This window comes from Ranitomeya imitator, chromosome 5, assembly GCF_032444005.1.
Source record: "Ranitomeya imitator isolate aRanImi1 chromosome 5, aRanImi1.pri, whole genome shotgun sequence".
In the NCBI taxonomy this organism is placed as follows: domain Eukaryota; kingdom Metazoa; phylum Chordata; class Amphibia; order Anura; family Dendrobatidae; genus Ranitomeya; species Ranitomeya imitator.
Genome location: NC_091286.1, coordinates 630,700,154 through 630,712,811, shown reverse-complemented (window position 1 = coordinate 630,712,811; position 12,658 = coordinate 630,700,154).

The following is a 12,658-nucleotide window of genomic DNA, read 5'->3' as shown; positions in this document are numbered from 1 at the left end:
TCCTGGTGGGTCCTGAAAGGGCTAACTTCTGTGGCAGCTGCCCATTGGTCCTTTATTGGAAGGTCCTGAACGTACTGCAGCTATATAAGCTTCGCCTGACCGCACGGCCATGCGCTAGTGTACAATTGTATACGTGTGTTTGTTGTGAGTGCAAGTCGTTCATTAAAAACCCTACCCTATTGTATGACTGTTCACATAAGGTGTATGGCTGCTATCTAGCGCTCGACTAACCACTCAACGTGTCACACACGAATCAGCGTCTATTGCTGTGACCACCAGTGCGGCGCCACGCGCCAGTAGTGCGCTTCCTGACCCACGTCTGGGTGCTTAGTGGTGTCTGCCAGCACGGCACAGTTCGCACTTCGGTGCTCTAACTATCAGTTACCTAACACACCCAGTTGCGGTGTTGTGCGCAAGTAGTCTGAACGGACTTCAACCCTGAGTCTTGGGATTGAGTTCGCCGACTCCTTGCTTGCACTCTTTAGTGCGGTATTGCGGACCTGTGGCTTTACAGGGTTCGCTTCCACCGCCATATAGTGCTGCCATTTACTAGCAGCAGGTTTTCACCTGCACGGTGGACCCCGGACTGCGAACGCACCTATTAATATTTCATCTTATATTTGGTGCGTTCCGCCAGTCCTATCACCTTCTGATGTTTCAATTAATTTTACTTTTAATGGTATCTATTTTTATTTTTGACATTTACCGGTAGCTGCTGAATTTTCCACTATAGACTTATACTCAAGTCATTAAGTTTTCCAGTTTTTGTTGCAAAATTAGGGGGTCGGCTTATACTCGGGTCGGCTTATACTCGAGTACATATGGTAGTTTTATTTGAAACAACTGTACCTGCAGATTCCAGGTCTTCAGGTATCTCTCCACAGGTGGTCCTTGGCTCTTGGACATCTCTTCTGATAGTTATTTTCACTCCTGTGTCTGAAATATTGCAGGGAGCACCTGGTCGTTGCTGGTTTTTGGTGAAATAATGTTTTTTCCAGATCTGAATTATGCTCACTGAAACTTTCAGTAGTTTAGATTTTTTTCTGTAGCCAATGTCATCAGTATGTCCTACAACACTAAGGTTGTGAAGGTTTTGTGACAGCTCACTGGTTTTACCCATCATGAGATGTTTCTTGTGTGGCACTTTGGTAATGAAACACCTTTTTATGAGCCATCAGATGAACCAGCTGATATTATTTGTTTCTAAGTGGCAGGATTGCTTTGTAATAACTGATAGATTTCAGCTGTTGTCATGATTTTCCATGGCTTTTTGCACCTCTTTTTCTTCCTGAGACAAAAGCAGGTTTGCAGCAGCGTCCACATGTTTAACTTGAATGTATTAAAATGTTTGATTTCTAATAAGTTTTGGTTGCTGGTATATACCTGTGTTCCTGCAGCACTGCCGGCTTCCAGGAGTTGGACTTCTGACATGTGTGAGCTGAATCTCTCAACATATTTTTTCTCTTTCTTCATGTGTTCAATACTTTTTCTCTGTGTCATTTCTCATTTTTAGTGGAAGAAAAAATACAGCACACTCGAAACTGGTATGATGCAAAAAGGTATATGCCAGATTTATTCAAGAAAACAAGTCAACAATTGCCACTGTGATAATTCGTAGATAGAAACCCATTTCTATCTACGAATTATCACAGTGGCAATTGTTGACTTGTTTTCTTGAATAAATCTGGCATATACCTTTTTGCATCATACCAGTTTTGAGTGTGCGGTATTTTTTCTTCTACTATTGACTTGACCACACGGTCTGTTTTACCAGCACCTCCGTGTCCTTGACCAGAGTGCACACCATTATCCTTGTTCATTTCTCATTTTTATACTTAAAATAATATATGAAAATCTATGGTTTGATTTGTTTGCCTTTTTTGCTTTGGATGGGCTGTTTCTGGCATCTGGTGAGAATTTCATGTCAATAGCACCCTTCGAAATATATTTATTTAGAAAGCTAGTTGCTATTTCTAAGCTACGAAAATCCTTTTTCAGGCCTGGTGTCTGTTTTAGAATAGTTTTGCAAATCAATATATTGCATCAGCCATGTCAATGAAATTTATAGGCCACAAAACTAATTTTTCAGGTCTGGTGTGTGGTTTTTATGAGTATGGGAAACATAAACTGGCATCAGCAGTCTACTTGCCGTTCTTAGGCCAAAGACATACGTTTTCAGGACTGTTGTGTTTTTTCTAGTATTGTTGCAAATAAATAAATCTACTCTTCGTAGGACGTGGTTGTTCTGTACCTGCTACATGTACAATTGCAACACTTTTCTCTGGTGCACGCAGGAAACAGGACGCCATGCGTGTTTTCATAGGCCCAACTACCTACATGGCTGATGCAATTTATTGATTTCCCAACCAAGAACAGTTTTCCCATAGGTGGAGGGTGCATAGTACACACACAGTGGCTTCAAGGACAGTACTCCCACAGGTGAGGGGTGCAGACTACCCTCAGGGACTTAAAAGTGGGTGCTCCCACAGGTGGGGCATGCAGAGTACACATAGCAGCTTAAAGGACAGTATTCCCACAAGTGGGCATGGGGTGCAGAGTACATGTTGCGCTTTTACCACAGTACTCTCACAAGCAGGTTTGCCGAGTACACACAGTGGCTTTTACCACAGAAGTAGCACATGTAGGGGTTGTAGAGTGCACTCAGAATTGAGTTTGAAGAGTCAGAATCTGTCCCTCACTCCATATGTTTCCTATCTCTACACTAATGAGAGCATAATAGCAGTGGCACTCGTGATCCGGCCTTTATACAGGCCGGGTCACGTGCTGCACCAGCCAATCACAGCCATGCCAACACATGGCATGGCTTTGATGGCTTCGGAAGTGCCCACAGTCTAAAAGCGTGCTGATATCATGCACTGCAGCCATTCAACAAGCTTTATTAGACTGGTGAAACCCGACATATAGTGAAATGTCTGTGTTCGGTACCGGACACTAGGTATCTGTAACGAACCCCGAACTTCCTGATTCAGGTTTGCTCATTCCTAGTCATGGGCAATTCTATGAGTGTGGGGATGGGATTAACATGGTGGGAGATCATTTGTGTGTCCTGGAATTAGTATTCACCTTCAGATAAGGGTATATTTACAAGACTTGGTCCAAATTATGGCCACAATTCCATTCTATCCGGGGGTCTCCTCAAGCAAAATAATAGCCTCAAATATGCTTGCCCTGCAAATAGTCTAAATCAGGACACTTGGGGTTGCGTTAGGCACGCAGCTGTAATATGGACCATAAAATATGGTCGAATGATTGCACCCTAATAGAAACAATGGAAATTATGTTGAAATTGTCACAGGGAGTCCTGTTCATTGATTTGGATGAGTCTAAGAATTTATAATAACTGACTTGGGTATTTTAACATATTCATTTATGCATAAGAGCTTCTACCATATTTATACATTAATCCTCCAATGCATTACTGATAAATGTAAGTTATGCCGATCACAAGTCTGCCAGTAATGGAATATGTATCCCATCCTTTATAAATTGCTACTGTTGGATTTTATTTCAATAAACCCCTATTTTTCATACAAAAAAAGTAATTAATCCTTAGTTGTTAAGAATGTACTGCATTTTCTACTACTTCTTCTAATTTATTATACCTGTTTATTTTACGATACCGTGCAGCATCTTTGATTGATTCACACGTTCATTAAATTTACAAACACATTGAGTGAATAATTAGCAGTGAAGTCGCACTCACGCTTTGAAAAGTCTTCTATTAAATGGGTTTACAAGCACAGATAATGCAGCACATACAAAGGAAAGGTGGAGATTTGTTTTAATCTGCCTCAGAAAGGAATCAAAAGCTCTGCGCTTTAAAGAATCATGTAAATTACTAGTTTATGCCCCATTATTCATCAAATGCCAGGGCAGGCGGTGACATGGATTTTAATGACGCACCGCTGCATGCCTGTACGCTGATGATTCAGGTTTACGAGCGTCCAGCTTTAGCTGCATTGGTTTTGATTTGCTACATAGATTTTTAGAACAATAATACTCCGGGACCAAACTCATCGTGACCTCTTCTGCGAAATGGAATGATACTTTAAGATGAAAATGTGTTCTCCAGTCGCTCACAGCCAAAGGTACAGGTCAGTAGACAGCACAGGCGGAGAGTGGCCATTCCTCACTGATAAAGCCTCAGGATGGAGTAACAGCTTAGCATGTGTTTCTTAAGTCTTATATCCAGAAGCACAATTGTGAAATCTGTGCAATAAAAATGATGTTCCAAATAACAGAAAATGTTATACACGTGGCAAACCCCTGTGGATAGATATATAGTAACCAACTATCTATTTATTAGTGATAAGAGAATCTCCTGAAATCTAAGTTCACCAGATTTTCATAAATTTGACAGTTATTTTCTGTAAATGTAATGTTCATTATTATGCTATATAATAGCATAATAGACATGATTTGTAAAAAATCAGAGAAATCATTATACTCACCTCACCGCTGACGTCTCCGGCCCTCCTGCTATTCACCATCAGTTGTCCGGTCATGGCTGCACACTCTGATGGACTTCAGGATGTTATGGTGATTGGGAGGGTTCTGAACAGGCTTGACTTCCAAATGTCTGGCACAGTGCGAGAGGCCCAAAGATTCCAATGAAAATAGTGGGGGAATCTGAAGATGAGCCAAGGACCCAATAAATGTCGGTGAGTAGAGGAGGGGCAAGAGATGTAAGCAGTGAGGTGAGTATAAAGGTTTTTTCATTTTTGTAACTTTTTGATGGCCCATTAAGGTTCAGGAAAATGTCATCCAGCTCCCGCATTTTGCTGAATCTGTGCGAAAGAGAATTACAAAAAATTTACTTTTTGGCAAATGGATCTTTAGGGAATTTTGAACCATTAGGAAATATTTAACTAAACTTTAGCTCTTATCTTATCATTCCAGTGGGATTTGTTGGTAGATCAAACCTTAGAGTCTATAACCATTTGTTTCCAAAAATAAAGACAAGCTAATTTCTGGGGGTAGCCTCTATTTTTTTTAATGATTGACCGTTGATTTAAATAGTAAATAAGTGAAGCAGTGCACTAACTGCGCTAAGAGATATGTGAAGTTTGAATATATGAATTTTGAACTACTAAGTTGCTATACAGACTGTACTTGTTGTATTGATGCGCTTAGCACATATTATTGGCCAATTTGCCTTGTAAATGTAACCTACTCTGCCAATTTTAAACTTACTGTCCTGGGCCATAGCCTGCAAATTTAAGGGCCAGGTAAGATTTAGCGCTAATAAAAAACACAAAGTGCACTTTGTACTTCAATTCTAAGGCCACATTCACAAGTTCAGTATTTTACATCATTTTTTGTAAGCCAAAACCAGCAGTGGAATAATCAGAGGAAAAGTCTATCAGGAACACGTCAAAACTTCTGCATTTTTCACCGACTCCTAATCTTGGGTACAAATATTGTTGCAGTCACAGCAACATCCTGTTCACAAATGACAAATTTTTTCCAGGAGGTGCTGGTCAGTTTTTCTTTTAGTAGCATAGATTTTGGGATAGTGACTACTTATATTTTTGACTGAACACTCCTTCTATATACAGTTAGGTCCATATATATTTGGACAGAGACAACATTTTTCTAATTTTGGTTATAGACATTACCACAATGAACTTTAAACAAAACAATTCAGATGCAATTGAAGTTCAGACTTTCAGCTTTCATCTGAGGGTATCCACATTAAAATTGGATGAAGGGTTTAGGAGTTTCAGCTCCTTAACACGTGCCACCCTGTTTTTAAAGGGACCAAAAGTAATTGGACAGATTAAATAATTGTAAATAAAATGTTCATTTTTAGTACTTGGTTGAAAACCTTTTGTTGGAAATGACTTCCTGAAGTCTTGAACTCATGGACATCACAAGACGCTGTGTTTCCTCCTTTTTGATGCTCTGCCAGGCCTTCACTGCGGTGGTTTTCAGTTGCTGTTTGTTTGTGGCCTTTCTGTCTGAAGTTTAGTCTTTAACAAGTGAAATGCATGCTCAATTGGGTTGAGATCAGGTGACTGACTTGACCATTCAAGAATATTCCACTTCTTTGCTTTAATAAAATCCTGGGTTGCTTTGGCTTTATGTTTTGGGTCATTGTCCATCTGTAGTATGAAACGATGACCAATCACTTTGGCTGCATTTGGCTGGATCTGAGCACACAGTATGTCTCTGAATACCTCAGAATTCATTCGGCTGCTTCTGTCCTGTGTCACATCATCAATAAACACTAGTGACCCAGTGCCACTGGCAGCCATGCATGCCCAAGCCATCACACTGCCTCTGCCGTGTTTTACAGATGATGTGGCATGCTTTGGATCATGAGCTGTACCACGCCTTCGCCATACTTTTCTCTTTCCATCATTCTGGTAGAGGTTGATCTTGGTTTCTTCTGTCCAAAGAATGTTCTTCCAGAACTGTGCTGGCTTTTTTAGATGTTTTTTAGCAAAGTCCAGTCTAGCCTTTTTATTCTTGATGCTTATGAGTGGCTTGCACCATGCAGTGAACCCTTTGTATTTACTTTCATGCAGTCTTCTCTTTATGGTAGATTTGGATATTGATACACCGACCTCCTGGAGAGTGTTGTTCACTTGGTTGGCTGTTGTGAAGGGGTTTCTCTTCACCATGGAGATTATTCTGCGATCATCCACCACTGTTCTCTTCCATGGGCGCCCAGGTCTTTTTGCATTGATGAGTTCACCAGTGCTTTCTTTCTTTCTCAGGATGTACCAAACTGTAGATTTTGCCACTCCTAATACTGTAGCAATTTCTCGGATGGGTTTTTTCTGTTTTCTCAGCTTAAGGATGGCTTGTTTCACTTGCATGGAGAGCTCCTATGACCGCACGTTTACTTCACATAAAAACCTTCCAAATGCAAGCACCAATCCTCAAATCAACTCCAGGCCTTTTATCTGCTTAATTGAGAATGACATAATGAAGGGATTGCCCACACCTGTACATGAAATAGCCTTGGAGTCAATTGTCCAATTACTTTTGGTCCCTTTAAAAACAGGGTGGCACATGTTACGGAGCTGAAACTCCTAAACCCTTCATCCAATTTTTATGTGGATATCCTCAAATGAAAGCTGAAAGTCTGAACTTCAACTGCATCTGAATTGTTTTGTTTAAAATTCATTGTGGTAATGTCTATAACCAAAATTAGAAAAATGTTGTCTCTGTCCAAATATATATGGACCTAACTGTAAGGCCTCAATGTTTAAACATGTACGTGAAAAAATGTTACCGGTGTCATCTGTGTTGTGCATCTGTGTGTCATCAGTGCTTGGTCCATGTGTCCATTTTTTTACCATCAATTGTCATAATTGTTTTTCACTGATAAAAAAAATAAATGACAAAGCTTCTCCTATACTTTTAAGACTTTTTATTCTATCCATTCCATACCCTGCTCTGTGTGCTCGCTCAGGTAGGAGTTATGTGCTTCTGCCTTATGATCTGAACATTCTTCAGCTGTCTTTTGAACGATTGGTGGGGGTCTAAGAAACTGTACCCGCTCTGATCTGTAGAGATGGAAAATACTTATAAAATACTTAAAAAAAAACTATAAAAGGTTTGGTTATTCTTTAAAAAAACACACAAAAATAGGATTTTTCAATCATTTGAAAATAAAATGTTGCGTTATACAAAATCTCCAGGTCAGAAGGCACGGCTCTGTGTTTGTCTAAGTCCAAACCTCATTTTTCTTTGTTTATATTTACATTACCAAAAAAGTGAAGCGACTCTTAAAAGACAGCAACAAAAGATGAATCGAGATGATTGAATTTCAGAATCTCAAAGAAGTAATTCACATATTTTTGCCATCTGGGGAAATTGCTTTTGGTACAATTTCATCTGTGTCCCGAGTCCTCAGCAGGGATCTAACTACATGATAACTCTTTGCAACTGAAATTGACTCACAAACTGGAGAAAATTGACCAGTTGCCTTGGGCAGACAGTCTTTTACAGATCAGTACACTGAGTCGTTGTATTCAGGCAGGGGTGCACACAGTAATGGCACTTTATGGTCTGAACAGCCTCAAGCAGCTCTTTTAAATTCTTAAATGATTGGCTTTATTTGTATTCAAAGCCATAATATAAAAACATCCAAAGCTACGTCAAGCCTTAACTTACAATTTGTCCATTCTGTCAACAAATTAAGAATTTATCTGAAAAAATTGATTGTCTAAAAGACAAAAAAAATTATTCAAAAATGTTTAAGCAAATAAAATTTTAAAATGTCTAATATACTCACTCAGGCTTTTAAAATACATTATCTTGAATGATTCTCTATGTTGTCCACAATATATCTTATTAAAGAAGTCTGGACACCGGAGCGAGCAGTGGTAGACATTAGGGTTGAGCGAAAGGGGTCGGCCATTTTCAGAAGTCGCCAACTTTTGGCAAAGTCGGGTTTCATGAAACCCGACCCGACCCCTGTGTGGGGTCGGCCATGAAGTCGGCGATCTTCTGAATCTGGAATCGGAATTCCGATACCGATTCCCGATATGTTTAAGATATCGGGAATTGGTATCGGAATTCAGATTTAAGTGTAAAATAAAGAATAAAAATAAAAAATATTGCTATACTCACCCTCGGACGTGCCCTGGTTGTAACCGGGAGCCTTCCTTCCTAAGAATCAGCGCTTGAAGGACCTTTCGATGACGTCACGGCTTCTGATTGGTCGTGTGACGCCCATGTGACCGCTCACGCGACCAATCAGAAGCCGTGACGTCATCGAAAGGTCCTTCAAGCGCTGATTCTTAGGAAGGAAGGCTGCGGGTTACAACCAGGGCGCGTCCGTGGGTGAGTATATTCCTAATAGGTATATACTCACCCTCGGACGCGCCCTGGTTGTAACCCGCAGCCTTCCTTCATAAGAATCAGCGCTTGAAGGACCTTTTGATGACGTCACGGCTTCTGATTGGTCGTGTGACGCCCATGTGACCGCTCACGTGACCAATCACAAGCCGCGACATCATCAAAAGGTCCTACAAGCGCTGATACTTAGGAAGGAAGGCTCCCGGTTACAACCAGGGCGCGTCTGAGGGTGAGTATAGCAATATTTTTTATTTTTATTCTTTATTTTACACATTAATATGGATCGCAGGGCCTGAAGGAGAGTTTCCTCTCCTTCAGACCCTGGGAACCATTAGAAACCCAATGCACTGCATTGGGTTTCGTGTTTCGGCCGACCCCGACTTTTCTATAGGATCGGCCGATTTCACTCGACCCGACTTTTGAAAAAGTTGGGTTTCGTGAAATCCGACCCGATCCTATAAAAACAAAAGTCGCTCAACCCTAGTAGACATTAATACACTCCCACTACATTTATATGCACATTGCTCATTTAACGAATAAACAATGTTATGGGAGGGCGTCTTTAATATATCAATGGTTCAATCTAGCATGACCCAGCAATAACTAAAATGTATCTACTGGGAGCAATGTGACCAGGCAAAGAATCTAATATGCAGCCCAGTTAAAAATTGATCTAGTCCAAATTACCCCTTTTTAGGCTATGTGTAGTGATGAGTGAATAGTGAAATATTCAGATTCGGGAAAATTGGCATGAGTAATTTGAAATATCCTCGTATTTGTACCGAGTATCGAATAGCCCGAATACCGTACTATTTGTGCAAGTAACGAATAGTTCCAAAAATATTTGCTCATCACTAGCTATGTGTGATTCCCCAAAGTTGGGATTTCAAAGGAAGCCTAAAAGGTCCCCCAATGCCCTCCAACCAACCATCATTTGTAAACTATATTACAAAAGTGAGTACACCCCTCAGATTTTTGTAAATATTTGATTATATATTTTCATGGGACAACACTGAAGATATGACACTTATTTTCAAGTTTTCCCTCAGTTTCTTTAGCAAGGCAGTGGTCATCTTGAAGGTGTGTTTGGGGCCGTTATCATGCTGCGGCCCAGTTTCCAAAAGGAGGGGATCATGCTGTATGTCACTGTACATGCTGGCATTCCTGGTTCCCTCAATGAACTACGGCTCCCCACAGCCAGCAGAATTCATGCAGCCCCAAACCATGACACTCCCACCACCATGCTTGACTGTAGGCAAGAAACACTTGTCTTAGTACTCCTCACCTGGTTACCACCACACACGCTTGACACCATCTGAACCAAATAATTTTATCTTGGTCTCATCAGACCACAGGCTATGGTTCCAGTAATACATGTCCTTATATTGCTTGTCTTTAGCAAACTGTTGTGGGCATTCTTGTCCATCATCTTTAGAAGAAGTCTCCTTCTGGTACAACAGCCATGCTGACCAATTTGATACATTGTGCAGTGTATGGTCTGAGCATTGACAGGCTGACTCTCCACCTCTTTAACCTTTGCAGCAATGCTGGCAGCACTCATATGTCTATTTTGAAAGGAAAACCTTGCACATGCTTTCAACTTCTATAGTCGACCATGGTGAGGCCTGTTCTAGGTAGAATGTGTCTTGTTAAGCCACTGTATGATCTTGGCCACTATGCTGCAGCTCTGTTTCAGGGTGCTAGCAATCTTACTATAGGCTAGGCCATCTTTATGACTTCTTTGCCATGAGGTGCAATGTAGAACTTCAGGTGACTAGCATGAGAGATTATTAGAGCGATAACACCAAATTTAACACACCCGCTCCCCATTCACACCTGAGATTTTATAACACTAACGACTCACTCAATACTGGATCGGGAAATGGCTAATTGGGAACAATTTGGCCATTTTCACTTAGGGGTATACTGATTTTTCTGCCAGCGGTTTAGACATTAATGACTATGTGTTGAGTTATTTAGAGGGTACACCAAATTTACACTGTTGTACAAGCTGTACACTGACTAGTTTATATTGTAGTGTCATATCTTCAGTGTTGTCCCACTTGTTTAGTGAATAGGACTTGAACTCCAGTGCCACCTATTGAAAGTAGCAATCCAAAAAGTCAATATCAACCGTTTAATGAACCTTCCTACATGACTTAGTGTAAGAAGCTAAACCAGACACTCCATTTGCAGACGTGTTTCTCAGGGTGTTTGGTCCACCTCATTGCATCGCTGGAGACCTGACTTGGCCAGGTGAGAGCATTCTGACTGCATAGTAATTTACCCCTGTGATAAAAAAAAGAACAAAAAAGCCCCAAAAAGATTGTCTAACTTTTTCTTTTTTTGTTATAGGAATTTATCATAAGCATATAAATAACAAGCATTTTCCTCCTTTTAGCTTCAAAAGATGATCTGGGTGACATTACTGGACCTTCAAGCTCTACAAGTGCAGAAGGGATGATGGTGTATACTACACTGATGAGACCTTCCTTAACTGGCTCAGCAGTGCATCAGTACAGAGCCAGCTGTTAGTCAATGTCGGGGCGTATTTAACGGCCATCACTCACTATGTACTGAGTATCCGCTGAAGCTGCTCAGGCAACGATCTGTGACTGAAAGTCGGAGGTTGCTGGGAGAAATTGAGTTAATTTTCTTCAGGTAGCTGCACTTTAGTATGACGGCCGACAGCTTTGGACACTATTAGTCTGCAGATTAACTCCATATTTGCAGGTTAATAACCTTTTGGGACCTGACAGGTTCACTTTAAACCATATTTGATCATGTATATTTTAAACTGTTGATATACAAATGTGGATACTACACAGATGTCACAAAGATGTAAAATTTGGACAAAGTTTCTTGGGCGGACATATCATTGATGCAACCTGTGTGGCCGCACAGAAGCCCAAGGGTTAAGGGGGCCAATTTTTACCTCCAAAGCAGGTGCAATTTTGCATTTTTAGAAGCTCTTTGGCTGCAAAGGGCCCATATATTGTTCTTGCCCAGGGGCCTTTTTCCGTCTGTGTCCGTCAGTGCACAGTTTACAAATCAAATGAAAATTGTCTGAGTTTCCTAGATGGAATTTGGACGATTTTTCATTCTAAAGGCTCTTTCAGACGAGCATTTTATGTGTACATGTGTTGTCCGAGTAAGAATCGGACAGCGGCTTGCTCAATGTTATTAAAATTATTGGTGCTGTTCAAGTTACAGCTTTTAAAATGGAACAAGTGTCCATGCATTATTCTATTCTGAATCTCAGATAATCTTATACAAGCCTATGGGTACCCCAAAAAATTCTGATCCCACATGGATCATCCATATAACACCCAGTATTTTTGGTTCATTGCAATTAATAACCAAGGAAATTGTATTTGATCATCTACAGTATGTGCTAAAAAGTTGATACATAAATACTAGGGATGAGCGAATAGCTCCGGATAAGAGCTTATCCGAATAGCTATAGCACTACAGCTGCATGTGTTGCAGCTGTATGACAGCCACAACACATGCATGTTACGTTAGGATAGAAGACAGATAACAATACGGATGACATTCAGAAAACTCACATGATTTTCATCCGTATTATCATCAACATTCTATCCATGTGCCATCCATGCAATGATCTGTAAGTTTGTTGTTTATATCCATGTGACATCCATGTGACATCTGCTTTTACACATCTACAGTTTAAAATGTACATAGTCAAATACAGTTTCCTATACTAATTATCACAATGATCATATATTACTAAAAATAGAATGCAATACAGATTATCAGTATGGAATGGGATTTTTTTAGTTTTTTTTCCACACACCTTTAG